An 8250-nucleotide genomic window follows, 5' to 3' on the forward strand; every position below is an offset into this window, starting at 1 on the left:
AGCCTCCTCATTAAGAGCGGACAGTTTATAGATGACTTAATGAGTCTTGGCCACTAAAAGAAGAGAGGGAACGGGGGACTGATAAAGAGAGCGACCACTTACTACCTCGGGGTTCCTGTTTCTGCACCACCCTGTTTTGAGAGGCTGTTGAAGATGCAGACACAGACTCACACACGCACGCGCATGCACGTGCGTACTGAAGCCAAAAGAAGTCTGAGAGTTTTCTCATTAATTATTCTGCTGTCTCAAGTTGAAGATTATTTTTCATTTCTGCGTTGTTTGCTCATCCCATAAGTTTCTGATTTTAAATCCTAACAGCACTCAGTATAAACATTCACAGCAAAAAGGGTCTAAGCCAAATGAAATTTCACTTGGTCTCAGATGGATGGAATAAACAATGGGGGCTTCCAAGCTAAACCGGTCATCTGTAGAGTTTGTTTTTAATAAAAATTCTTGAAGAACTGGGCCAGAAAAAAAGACAAGCAAAAGAAAAGGCAACCTTTAAATTGAAAATGTGGAATGACACCAAGTTAAGATGACTGTTTTGTGTATTCGACACTTCTAAACACTTCAAATCAAATCCCAGATAAATATCTGATCCAAAATCATTAATCAGAATCATTTCTGTCTCAATGAGAAAAATGTGTGTAGTGTGGAACCGCAGCTACTGAGCACACTGTTGTTGACTCATGTCCCAAGTGTGTGTGAAGGAACCATTAACAGCTTTAGTTCCATTTTAGTGGAAGTCCACTTAATATTGAAGAAACCTGTAAACATGCTGCAGCACTCTTTGATCAGAAATCCACATTTCCTTAAGTAATCTGACAGTTTTCCAAACCTTTGTATCCCTCATTACGTTACATATTATATATATAATTACGAATATTCTGTCACATAACTCACAATCATGGGCAAACGCTGAAGTCCAAATTTGACTAGAAATAAATTCTGGAAGGTAAATATAATGATGATTTCCTATAGGTCATCAGATAGACCACTCTCCTTTCATGCTCCATGAACTACAAACTCCAAGACTCATTCTATCTGTTGCTCCGAAGACAAACAAATGCTATGAGGACATCAGCAGAATTAAGTGACGTGAAACAATAACATGTTTGAGAAGTGCGTATTGGATTGGAACAGACACATTACACAGCTGCTGTGACATTAATTACAAACAAATGGATCTTCATGACATTTTTCAAGAGCACTTCAACAAAGAAAGTTACATGAAACTATTCTCACATTATCCAACAACACCCTCAAAAGCACATTGTAAAATCCCTGTCAGGCTATTCATGCAATACTTATAATAATGCAATACCCATAAATACGGCAATAAAAGTGTTGGCAGCAGTCCTGGAATCCTTTCACAGAGCAGTTCTAATAACTGCAGATGGACTGGTCTCTCTACTCCTTCACTTGTTCGGTGACACACTGGATGTTGTTTCTACTCCCCGGAAATAAAGAGCCGTTTTGTTCTGTCAGAAAAAAATGTCTTTGGGGTGGTATCAGTGCGCCACTTTGTGCTAAAGCAGAGAATAATAAAGTGAGAGCAAGCAAGACACTTCTAAAGAGACAGTGAATGATTCATGGCGGTCTTGCTGGCAGTGGGAAGCCAGAAAGGGATGAGACATCGCTAAAGGAAAAGTGATTAGAATCTTACACACTTAATTAGATAGTTCCCCTCCTGCAGGTCCCTTTGGTATTTCTGTCCAGGTCACTGCATAATGCTGGGACACCCCCGTGGAAGGGATATCATAAAGAAAAATTGTGTCTGACAATCAAAGAATAGCTGAACTCTGGCATTTTTTCTCTCTTTCAGCCAAACTGGGAAGCACCAAGGAGCATGAAATGTGGCTCCAATTGTTTCTCTGTGTGTGTATCCACCCATAGCACTAGAAAAGGGTTATTGGCAGGCAGGAGGAGGGGAGTTTCGGGAGGGGATGCTGAGCTGAGAATGCCTGGAATGTCCAGCCCTGTTTACAGTCCGGGCCGGTTCACACCTGCAGGTCAGGGTGCTATCACCAGCCCCGGCCCCTCCTCTCCTTTCTGCCCTCCTCATTACAAGAGGGTCAAGCTCAGAGGTGACCTAATTAGAAGCTCATTACATCACAGACAATCTCCATTAGCATGCCAAGCTCGACTGTTAATCCATTAGCACCACAGAGGCCCCCAGGGCAGCCTTTACATTCTTGCCCCTGTGGCCCTTACTCAGGGCCCCTGCCACACACAGGGTACTCAGTCGTACACCTATATCCATTATCAGAATGGCATTAATGCCTTGCCATAATAATGAAATAATAGAAATGTTAAAGCAATACTATTAAAGATTTTTAATTGCAACAATACTATACAATAAATCCTTCGTTGTCACTATGTTGCTACGGAATAGGGAGCAGTGACATCTGGGAATACAAGTGCGGTCTGTATGTTCAGAGACATGATCAGAGACAAGACGCAAGACAGATTAAATGCTGCAGGCCACTTTCTAATTCCTTTCTACCCTTAAATACCCAAACAAATTTATAAAGATTCAGAGAACACATTTTTGCAACTCTCTTGTGTCTGTGTGTCATTACCCCATATGAGGTTATCCCCATAAAGGAACTTCCCTTCCAGAGCCTTTGTTGTGGACTGATGTACTGGTTGCAGCTGTGGGGTTGTGGTCCAGTGATGGGGACTGAAAAAGCTGATATCTGTCTCCTCACCAGGGACCTAGAAGACACCAAGCCCCACTACCTTTCCTTTGAAACCTCTCCCCTTTGGTGACTGGCAGACTATACAACACTCAAAGCTTTGTAAGTGAATCCATTGTTGGGGGCAGATTGAGAGAAAAAGGGGGTCGCCCTGGGGATAGAAAAGCAAGGTGAAACAAAAAGGTCTGGCTCTGTGGTCTGAAGAGGGCAGGGATGGATCAAAGGGCTGGGTGCTGACCTGCGGCCTTTGTCCGTCAGACAGTCCTGGCTTCATTTAACCTCTCTCTGAAGGCCACCAAAGCCCACTGGGATATCGTACTACACAGGAGCCATGCCCTATGGGGACAGTGTCTCCCTGCAAGCCCTTCTCCTATCCCTCTGTCTCCACCTCCACCCTCCACCTGGGACAATATCATAGGTGAAAGTGGATGGGAGGGGTTGAGGTGTATATGTGCTTCGCCCCAACCTGTCAGGCATCCACGACAAAGAGAGCTGAGCCCTCTCTCCGGATGCCCGGCGGCCAAGTCTTACCTTACTTTGGCGCATTCACATGGCCTTTCCTCCTTCCCTGTCTTGGCTCCACAGGGACAACCACAGCATGAAGGGAATCAGAACAGAGAGGAGCTCTCAATCTCTTACCTGGGGATGGTAAACCCCAGCTATGTGGCAAACAAAGGTGAACTTAGTGGCCCAGTGCTGTCATGGTTAGTTGGAGAAACTTAAAGCTTCACACCTTAATGAATTGTTGAATAGGTGAAATTTTCTGTTGTTCAAAGAGCCATGAGTAACTTAAAAAAAAACCTGCCCATCAAGTGCTCTGTACCTAACCAGCATAGAGTGCTAATATCAGCATTTATGCAGTATTTTTACTCTGACAATGAGCATCAAGAAATATAAAACGGAGAAAACACAACAGTGCAAACACCTGATTTAAATCATAAAAATGTGACTTAAATGAATGATTCAATGAAGAACTTGTTAAAATTAGTTCAACTGGAGTTGGTTAGAAACAGTCTGTAACGGAACAATCCAGTCTTATTTCATTATTTGATATTTTCCTATGAGATACAGGGTAGGAGCATCCTTACCTTTAAACATTAACAACCTTCAGTGTAAATGTCTGATTGAGGTTCGGATCATTACCTGAAAAAAAGAATCAATCAAACCTCAGTTTTCTGGGCGTATGCAGTACATCTCCATAAAGCTTGCCAAGCAAAAGCAATTTGTAGGATTGTCTATCACTCTTCCCCCATCAAGGGAAGTAGAGGTCAAGGTGGAACAGTGGGAAGATGAACTAAGGAAGATGCCAATGGGAGGCAAACAGAAGCTGTACCTGCATTGAGATGGGGATGTGGGGTCGTACTATGTTGGGAATGAAAGCGGCCAAATCGTCCTGCTTTCATTACTGCGCTGAGTGAAGCCTCTGCCGCCGCCTCGATTCCCAAGACTCTCAGATAACAAGTGGCTTCCCACACTGAGCCTTTCTGTGTTCTGTTTCCTCTCCAATAAAACCAGTCAGGGAGCAGGAAAAAGAGAGACGGTAGAGCAATAGTGATAGACGGGTGGGGAAAAGAGAGAGGGGACCCCCTTGGTCTGCTGTTATCTGTATCATTTAGGGAGGTAGGAGGGGAGGGTAGTTTGGTTTATTTTCCCCAAGCCGAATGAATGGCTGCCGACAAGACATTTTTGATGTGATAAGATATCCCACCCCCGGGTTCTAACCTCTCTAGCCCAGACAGACCTCCTGATTCTGCATTTCAAGTGACCAGGTTAACTACCCCTCCAAAAGCCTGCACTGAAAGACAAAGTAAGGTTCCCCCCTGTTGAAATGTGCAAATGTATCAGGCTGAGTGAAAGCGGAAGGCAACGATTGGAGGTCACTCATGTGACCTCCCACACACAGTAACACACCGACCAAGACAAAAGCATTCCATAGGCAATGCCCGCCATCCTGTTAACGATAGGCTCTAGATAGGGTCCAGGGCCTTTCACACTGTATTCTATGCAGGTGGATGTTGTATGCTAAGAATGAGATGTTATGTTTGTCTGAGGCCCAGTCACTCTTCCATCACTGCAAACATTTTGGACATACAGAGGTCACCGCTGTTGACTGTTTAACCAGCTGCCAGCTGCTATCATACCGTCTGATCAACATTCATCATGTGTTTACGTAGAACTAAAAAGCTCCAGTAGTTTCTGCGTTTCTGATTTGTTTTACCTGAGTGATTTTCTGAATTTCAAAATAATTACTCTGAAATCTGCCTGATGGTTATCATGTCCAATTGGCATTGGTCAAACACAATGTTGTCTTTTTTTGAAAGATCTCCAGATAGGCTGCAGGTGCCGTCATATGAGCTCAGTGTGTGTGACAAGATGGATGGACCGTTTCCTCTGTTCTGTAAAGAAGGCCGGTTAAGCGACACATAAAAAATGAAGTTATGGGGAGGCCAAGTAAGGAAAGAGCAAATAAAATTTCTTATTGCTTCTTGTCATACATCCCATCTTCCCTCTCCCTTGTAAAGGACGCATTCACATGGTCCATTGTAGATGTATTTGAGATAAAGGTGCAGATGAGGAAAAAGACTGGTGCAGCCAAACAGGAGTGCACACAAACCAAGCTGCCAGGGTTCTATTTAAAGGGCCAGCGAAGTGGGCACATCAAAAGATGGTCCTGACTGAACCTTCCTGCTCTGCTCCATTTACTCACCTTGCTGATAGTAAATAGAGGACATGGTGGAGATGTGGATGGAGAAGAGAGCGACCAAGTGTTTGTGTCACAGAGGTAGGATGGCAGTGGAGATAAACTGTGACCTTTCCTCATACTGCAGAATGCCTAATGGCTGCTTTGAGTGCTCCAGCTCAAGGTGTTTGAGCATCTAAATGGAGGGGTATTTTTATCCTACTCCCTCTCTTTCTCTCTCTCTCTCCCTCACGCACACACACACACATTGCAGCAAACACTGTCACTTGTGTGTGCAGCCATGGCTGACGTACGGGTGCACCACAGGGTGAAGTAAGGTTGGCAAGTTGGCATGCAGCGCTGGCAGTGCTCAAGTTTTTGATAGCTTTCAGAGGCCTTTGATGTTCTTTGCGTACCCCCCCACCTCTGCCACACCATCCTCCTGACCTCCCCCCATGCAGGAAATTGCATTCTGACCACCGCTAAAGCAGATAAATGAGGCAGGAGAAGGGCTGCACACTGTCACCAGCAGACCTGCAGTGTGTTACCCCCATAAGTTCCAATCCGGGACCTATGTCTGGCCTCCGGGAGTGGTTATATATGTGCCTGTACACATAAACACACATGCAGAGAATAAGGGTTGATGCAGACATATACACAGATGAGCATGCCATCAGTCTCATAGTTCTTGTTAGCTAAGAATTGTAGAAGAATATATGAGATAATCCCATGTGGTTAACATGACCTATTATTCATAACATAACCGTGCAACCAACATTCAAAAACTGAATTTTATGTATTTTTCTTACTTTATGTGTCAGATGTTTGCATCAGAAAATTATAAAAATAGTATTCACACTTCCAACGAGTCAGGCACATCTGATTACATCATGGTGACATTCCAGTGATTCTCCATAGACCTTGTCTCCGAATGCAGAGAAGTAATGGCTAAAAAAGGACTTATCACACAACGGGGACCCCAGTGGTAGTTTCAGACATGAAGGCGACCAGAAATTTCCAGCACGTTGCCTGTTTCACGTAAGTGTGCATATGTGTGACTATAGGTTGAGATCATATATGCAAGGGACTAGCCTCAGTCGACAAGTATGTTTGATTAGTGCTGCGCTACGTGCAACAGGGTGTGCTGAAGCAAAATGAGTTACAGCTACAAGGTGATGTCAGTCCAAATGGAACCCAACCCAACAACCCACCGCACTATTTGCCTGGAGCCCCCATACTCAGGGGCCATTGTGTCTGTGTTAGAAATGTAATTGGTGCTGTCAGATTCTTAAGTATTTTGCATGTCTATAAGCCTCATATCTAAACATTTCAATTCAGTTTTTCTGTGCACGCCATGATGCCGTTGACCTTGACACTTGTGTTTTTCATTCCTTTTCAGGTTCTTGGAGCAAACTTACATTACAGCACCACTAACCCAACAGTGACACCTGATGTTGTGAGGCCAAGTTCATTACATGGAACATTTTCAACCTTAATAGATTCTTGTTTATCCCTGTGAATACTCTGCTGCTGCCCTTGGTCTTTTTCCTGGAGATGGTTGATTCAGAAAAGTCATGAATTCCATCGTCTATGATTACACATTCTAAAATAAAGGTAATTTGAAATTGTCCTGATTGTCTTTTTAAGCATTAATCATACATAGCGTTAATTTCATTGATGAATCATAATCATAATCATTTGCCATAGTTTTGATCAACATCTTTTTCTTAATAGTAAGATGTCAAAAACTTAATGAAAACAATGAATGAGAATAGAGAAGTTGCACGCTTGTCCGTGCTTTTCTTCAATGTTTATGTTCTTATGTTTTACTTTTCATCCCCGTTCCTTTGTAAATGAAAGGCAGTTGGTGAAATCTATGACAAAAATAATTTGTCAATGTAATGTAACTCTGTATCTGTTTAGGCTTTCAGTCATCCAGGTTTAAATCCAGTTGCCAATTCTGACACTTCAGTTGGCAACTGGACTTAAACTCAACACAAATACATGATGTCATCTAACTGTTTTATTTCTCAAAGGCAAAAAAGTTTTGCTGGTATTCCAGAAAATTATTCAAAGAAAAAAATAAACCAAGAAGCCACGTTTAGCTTTTCATAAGGCAAAATGTAAAAACATCACCACACAGTGATCTGCAGGTGCCACAGTACAAGAAATATATAAGTGAAGCTGTTTTCTTGTGTACGCCTGGTTGATCTGTCAAATTATTTTTGTTTTGGCAAAATGCTGATCATTTTTAAATTACAGACATGGGCTCCCAGTCCCCTTTCACTACTTCCCCGACTGCACTTTCAGCCTGATCTTGCATGTGATGAGTGATTGGAGCAAAGACACCATGTGTTGCTTGACCGTGTAATTCACAATTACTGCATGCACACACACACTCACATACACACCGACCCCATTACCCACCGACACCACCTCCGCGACTGCCCCACATGACCCTTCATCCTCTCCTGAGCTGTTGCAGAGCACCCCTACACATCAGCGGACCCCTGATTGACAGGCCGTGAAGATACACCAACATGGTCTCCATTTAGCTCAAGTACCACACCACCGCCACCTCAGAAACCTTCACCCGCCCCCTTCTCTTGTCCCTGGAGAAAACACACTTGAGCCAAAGTGTTTCAGAGCAGGAAGTTTCCTAGGGAGAAAAGGTTTCGTCTCGGGTCACCGTGCACTGCTGCGATGGAGGGTGTTTGCCCCTGTGCATGTGTGCGTGTGTGTGTGTGTGTGTGTTTGAGGCTTGAAGTGGAAGTTGGGTGAGCGGGGATAGTGGAGTGTTTTGAGGTTAGAGGGTTTGGAGGAGCGAGGTGGCTGAGGGGAAGCAGAGAGTGTTTAGTCCTGAGAGGAAAC

This window comes from Takifugu flavidus, chromosome 16 (assembly GCF_003711565.1).
Source record: "Takifugu flavidus isolate HTHZ2018 chromosome 16, ASM371156v2, whole genome shotgun sequence".
Taxonomy (NCBI): Eukaryota; Metazoa; Chordata; class Actinopteri; order Tetraodontiformes; family Tetraodontidae; genus Takifugu; species Takifugu flavidus.